We start from the raw sequence: 7,184 nt of genomic DNA, 5'->3' as shown, positions 1-7,184 counted from the left end.
TGAAACTAGATGTGAACTGAGTCCAAGCTCAATGCTCTATCCACTGTGCCATGTAGCTTCCCTGAATACCCACATACACACAAACACATGCACACACACACACATGCACACACATACACACACACATATATATATCTTATATACAGGCATACATAATATGTATATGTCTATGTGTGTGCTAACACATGCATATATTTGTGCCAATGACCTCTGAACCAGAACTTGGCGCTTGATCTATACTGTGGCTCAGAACCTCTTCTTGGCTTGCCCAGATATTACCTGCACTGCATTCTACTTCCTCTTCCCCATGTAAAAACCTTTCTTGAAGTCCTTTTAAGGTCTTTCAGACTGGAAAATTGTTTCACTCTTTTTTTAATTCTATCACTTCAGAGAGATTTGATTTAATATTATTTCTGAAAGAAATTGGGAATTGCTCAGCCAATATCCTGGCTTCTCTCCCCATCTTCTCTTCTGCCTTCTTAGTATTATTATTTTTTATTGCAAATCTCACATATGATCCTCCCCTTAAAATGGCTAAACTATCATCTTTGTAAGGGATCCACCTCACATTTCCATGTTGCCAATAATTTCTGAAGGACAGATATTACTTGATAAGCACTTAATTTATGTTTTTCCCCTTAACGTCATATGATCTTATAACCAGAATCTAAAGTTCAACATTTTTATTTTAATATGATGAAACCGATGCCATAAAGAGGTTAATTCACTTGTTCCAGGATTCTTCTTGTATGGATGAGACAAAATGATTGGAGAAATTATTTTAAATTCTCAAATTCTGATTCTGAAGGATTAACTAGATTGACTTAAATTGATTTTATTGGCTTTTCTCATTTTATGATTGTATTAACTTATAGAGATAATTATTTTTGGTCTAAACATGTCAAGATGTAGGGATTCAAAGTCCTCTAGTTATTAATTCCAAAATTCTCCTGTTGGTCATTTTCGAATGCTGCCCATTTTCAAAGGGCACCAAGGCTGATATTTTCCCCACTTCACTATTTGTATTCAAATTTCTTTTTTTTCCTGCTTACCTATTTATGTTTCTCTTGTATCTCATATTTGAAAATGAAATTATCTATTCAGTTCTGGTCTTTTCATCAGGAAAGTTCAAAGTCCCCTCTTTCATTGAATATCCATATTTTCTCCTGAAAAAATATGCTCAGTTTTGCTGAGTGTTTGATTTATGGCTGTAGTCCAAGTTCCTTTGCCTTGCAAAATATCATCTTCTAGGCCTTTCATGTAGAAGCTGATAGTCCATGTATTCCTGACTCTGATCCCTTGATATCTGAATTGTTTCTTTCTGGAAACTTGCAGTATTTTCTCCATGACCTGATAATTTTGGAATTTGGCTACAATATTCCTTGGAGCTTAATGATTGGTTTACCCTCTGGTTTTGGATATTGGACAGTTTTCCTTGATAATTTCTTGAAAGATGATACTCTCTTTTGGAGGGATCATGTTCTTTGAAACTAGGGATTAATCTTGCTTTTCTTTTTGTATCTTCACTGTTTAGCATACTACTTGGTAAATAATAAGAACTTAATAAATAGTTTTTTAATTCATACACTTGCATATTAGCTTTGTTGAAATGAATGAACTTTGAAGTCTCTTACAATTCTAGGATTGCATGAAATATGTATCAAATCTGTATCTGTTCATAGGGCAGAGAAATTATCTATTCCTTCCTTAGTAAAGTTAGGAAAGAGTTATGTATCATTAACTCCTCCCTAAAACAGAGAAGCAAGCATTTCCATGCTGTCCATAAGACAACTTAGTCTAAACCACTCTCTGCATTGTCTTGAACATCATCATGTATCAGACTATTTGTTGACACCCTGTTCTCTTTGTGATCTATATAGTTTATCAGAAGACTCAGTGTGGTGAACTAGAGAAGATGACTCAGAGGAAGGCCCTTATAGATTAACATAGACATTGCAGCAATTACATTGAACCTCTTGGAATTGACTGATGAAGGACTTATTCTAGATAATTCCTAAAGTGTTTTCTATTCCTAATATTCTAAAGCTTGTGTTGTTTTCTAACTATAATAATTAGACTTTGATTTGTAATAAAGGAAAATTATATCAGGGAAGTCTAAATATAAAGTCTGACAAAGCAATCATTATAAGGCTTTGTGTATTGACATGACAGGTTAAGGTCTGAAAGTGTTAACTCAGATCTATACAGTGGAGTATTTTAAATAGCTTATCTGTAACTTCACATGAATACTCAGTTCAAGAAAACATTTTAATATCCTCTAAATCTAATTCTAATTTTACACTTGCAGATATAAACACTTCATTCTACCAAATAATTTAAGAAAACATTGATAAAAAAAGTCTGACAATAATCAATTCTCCATTTTTTTTGAGATTTCCTGAATCATAGCATAACTTATTTTCTAGGGTTACTGTGAGGATAAAATGAAATTATCTTTGCAAAATGTTATACAGAACTTAAAGTACTATATGAAAAATTATGGTCAGTCTACATCTTGAGTCCATCACTTCTCTTTTGGGAACAGGATGGCATGCTATACCATTTCTCTGGAATCATGATTGTTCCTTGTGTTAATCATAATTCTGAAGACTTCTGAAGATGTTTATCAATTGATTAATCAACAACTATTTATTAAACACCAACATGTACCACATGCTACTAGGTATGCTAGTAAATAGTATGAAATAATCTCTATTTGTTTAAATTTTAATGAAAGAGACAATACATATTGTACATACATATAATTCTATCATATTAAAATATCATGTCTTTACAATTTTAACTTCTTTTATTGCACTTCTTTGATCAATAAGCATTAATTTTCTCTCCCTCCAACTTTTTCTATGTTCCATTTGAAAAAATACAAATAAAGCCCCTCTAACAAATATGCATAATCAAGCAAAAATTTTCTATTTTAATCATGTCATTTTTGCTAATATGATGGATGTGAAATCTATAGTTGATAGCTTCATTTTTAATATGGTTGTTAATAGTTTGAAGTTTTTTTAAAAAACCATCTATTCATAGTCCTTGACCATTTATGAGTTATTAAATATGGTCTTCCCTTGAAAATTTTTAACAAAGATGTTTGCCAGTTAACTCTTTCTCCAGTAATTTTTGCTATAGTAGTCTTGTTCAAATTATTTAAAAAAATATATATAATCGGGGAAGCTAGGTGGATAGAGCACCCACCTCGGAGTCAGGAGTACCTGAATTCAAATCCGGCCTCAGACATTTAATAATTAACTAGCTGTGTGGCCTTGGGCAAGCCACTTAACCCCATTGCCTTGCAAAACCCTAAAAAATTATATAATCAAAATTGTCCATTTTATTTTCTATAGTGACTTTGGGCAAGTCACTTAACCCTGATTGCCTCACATCCAGGGCTATCTCCAGTTGTCCTTATTTAGATCTGAACATTGGACTGAGATGGCTCTGGAGGAGAAAGTGAAGCTGATGACTTAGCACAGCGCCCCCTCACTCAAATCTAAATCATGTTTTTGCCTTGGCATCACTTCCCTGATGTCATATTCTTCTTCAAGAATGAAGGGAAAATATTATTATTATTATTATTATTATTATTATTATTATTATTATTATTATTATTATTATTATTATTATTATTAGGTAGGGATGGGGAGAAATATTTGTAAAGCTCCCATTTATTGGTAATATCATCGGCATCTTTCTCAAGGTCCTCCAAGACACATTTTGCCAAGGTTTTAAAAGTCTAGACTTTTATAGGAAAGAGTCATCACACAAGCAAGACCATAATCACTTAAAAGGCCAAAAGATCTCAAACTGAAGATTTGGAAGTTGCAAAGATAGATAAAGATTTCATCTCTTCATTAATTAAGATGTTCAGAAGCAGAACTAAGAGACTGAAATATGGACAATAGATAGAGAATCAACTAAAATAATTTGATCATGGAGAATTGAAATGCTATAAAATGAAATAAGGGTTGGTGCATTAAATAAGATAGGCAAAGGAAACTATATCTAACTCTTATAAGTACTGGTTGGCCATGGAACATACATCCATATCATTATCAGTGAATAAAAAAGGTCAACTAAGGACATGGAAAAGTGTGAATTATGTTCTTTGCTTGTAAATGAAATGTAATATTTGGAAAGTCAAGATCTGGAAGTCAAAAGACTCATCACCTCATTTCTACTGCTTGTTCAATTACTTTATTTTATTTATTTATTTTGGCTTCAAGGTGGTAGTGTTAAGTGATTGCCCAAGACCACACAGCTAGGTAATTATTTTTTAATTAATTTATTTATTTTCATTCATATGCACATGTATATTTTTAAGTTACAAAATTTCCTTCCACCCTCCCTTACCACTCCCTTCCCCTTAACAGCAAACAGGTTAGCATTGTACATACATATTTTGGAGAAAGATGTTTACATATTAGTCATTTTCAGTATGAGGAATCAAGATTAAGGGAAAGAGATACATAAGAGATAATTTTTATGAAGTGTTCATCAGATTCTGAAGGACTGGGTTTCTTTTTTGATTTTGTTTTGTTGCTTTTCTTACTCTGGGTGGAGAGAACATTGTCCATAGTCAGTCAATTATAGTTGTCCTAGCTCTCTGAACTGCTGAGAGGAGCTGCTTCCATCAAGGTGGAGCATCTCACAATGTTGCTGTTAATGTGTATTCTTCTCTTGGGCCTGCTCTCTTTGCTCAGCATTAGATCCTGCAAGTCATTTCAGGCTTCTCTAGAGTCTGACCATTTATGTTTTCTTATAGAACAATAATTTTCCATAGTATTCATGTACCATAAATTGTTTAGTCATTCTGCAATTGATGGGCATCCCCTCCATTTCCAATTTTTTGCCACTACAAAAAGAGCTGCTGTGGATATTTTGGAACATGTAGGAATTTTCTCATTTTTTTATAATTTCTCCTGGATATAGTCCTAGAATTGGAATTGCTGGGGCAAAGGGTGTAAACAGTTTTATTGCTCTTTGGGCATAGTTCCATATTGATCTCCAGAATGGTTGAATCTGTTCACCACCAACAACCATAGGTTGGATCTGAACTCAGGTCCTCCTGGCCCCGGGAAAAGTGTTCTATCCACTGTGCCACTTAATAGATGTCCATCGTTGTCCATTACTTTAGTGTTATGAGTTAATGATTTTCAGCAGCTTTGCTAATCTATCCACCATATGGACCAATGAGTCCCTTCTCAATTTCTTGTCAACAGTAACATTAAGTATAAGAAAGCTTTCCAGGGTGAAAAGGGCAATATGAAAGCTAATATGGATACATTTTATTCCACTAGTCATGTGCTCAGTGAATACTATTTTGTGACTAAGTATTTCTTTATAGACCTTTTTTTCAAAAAATATAATTTAATTTATTTTTTTCCCAATTACATGCAAAGGTAGTTTTCAACATTTATTCATTTGCAAGTTTATGAGTTCCACATTTTTCTATCATCCTCCCTTTCCTCCCCTCCTCCATGTCAGCAAACTATCTGGTAAAATTTATACATGTACAATCATATTTAACATATTCCAATATTACTCATCTTGTGAAAGAGGAATTAGAATTAAGGGGGGAAAACATGAGCAATAAAGAAAAAACATAAAAGAAAATTTAAAAAGTGAACAGAGTATGCTGTGCTCTACCTTCAGACTCCATAGTGCTTTGGGGTATTTGTAGGGGGAGAGGGGGTGTTTCTGGATGTGAATATCATTTTCCATAATATGTCTCTCAGGATTATCTTTGATAACTAAACTGCTAAGATCATTAAACTCCATCCATCATAGTTGATCCATCTCACCATGTTTCCATTAATGTCTTCACTATTTTCCTGGTTCTTTTCACTTCATTCAGCATCAGTTCATGCAAATCTCTCCCTACTTTTCTAAAATCTGGTTACTCATGATTTCTTACAGAACAACAATACCCAATAACATTCATCTACCATCACTCATTTAGTCATTCCTCAAATGATGGTTATTCTTTCAATTTCCAATTCTTTGACACTCCAAAAAGAATTGCTATAATTATTGGTGTTCATGGAATCTTTTTTTCCTTTTTTTAATAACCTCTTTGGGATATATATATATATATATATATATATATATATATATATATATATGTATATATATATATATAGTGATTGTATTGCTGGACCAAAGGAAATTCACAATTGTATTTGTGCATTCCTTCCTATCTTGATTTCATTGTTTTATTTGTGCAAAACTTTTTCCTTTCCTTTAATCCTATCTTATTTGTACTTTTATTTCTCTTCTCCCTTGATGTCTCCTCACCAATGTTTTGCTTTTGACTGCTGTCTGTCACACACTGTCCTTTCCCCTGTTCTCACCCACTTCACTGTAGGGTAGGAAAATTTTTTAAACTCAATTGGGAAGGCATATCATTCTCTCTTCGAGACAAATCTGTTGAGAGTAAGATCGACTCAGGATACACTGTCCTTACATTTCATCTATTATAATAGGTCCTTTATGTTTCTTCATGTGGTGCTAATTATCTTCTCTGCCCATCATCTTCTACTCCCAGTATAATAATTTCATACTTTTTTTGTACCCACACCATCTGTCAAAATATACTCCTTTCAACTGATCTTATAGTACAATTACCAAAAGCCATAAATATCACATTATATAAGTTATACCCACACCCTCTGTCCAAACACCCTCCCTCCAGCTGTCCCAATAGAAATACAACCCTCATGAGCTACAATACCATCACATTGTGATCAATTTTTACTCACATCCTCTGTCTGAATACCGTTCCTCCAGTTGTTGCAATAGAAATATCTATACTGTCTGTCTAATTATGTCCCTTTAAACTGACCTAAGAGATATACAACTCTCAAGAGTTCAAGGTATTGTCTTCCATTTAGTCTTGACTGACATTTTTTTCTGTAGTCTTAGTGACTTTTTATTCCTTTTCTTTTATCTTTTATATGCATCTCTTGAGTCTTACATTTGAAGTTCAAATTTTCAGTTCTGACCTTTTAATCAGGTAAGACTGAAAGTTCTCTATTCTGTTGAAAATCCATCATTTCACCTGAAAGAATATGCTGAATTTTGCAGAGTAGTTGATTCTTGGTTATAATCCTAGCTCCTTTGCCCTCCAGAATATCATATTTGCCCTCCAGTCTTTTAAGATTGAAACT

The sequence above is a fragment of the Macrotis lagotis genome, chromosome 3 (genome assembly GCF_037893015.1).
Source record: "Macrotis lagotis isolate mMagLag1 chromosome 3, bilby.v1.9.chrom.fasta, whole genome shotgun sequence".
Taxonomy (NCBI): domain Eukaryota; kingdom Metazoa; phylum Chordata; class Mammalia; order Peramelemorphia; family Peramelidae; genus Macrotis; species Macrotis lagotis.
This window is presented reverse-complemented; position numbering follows the sequence as displayed.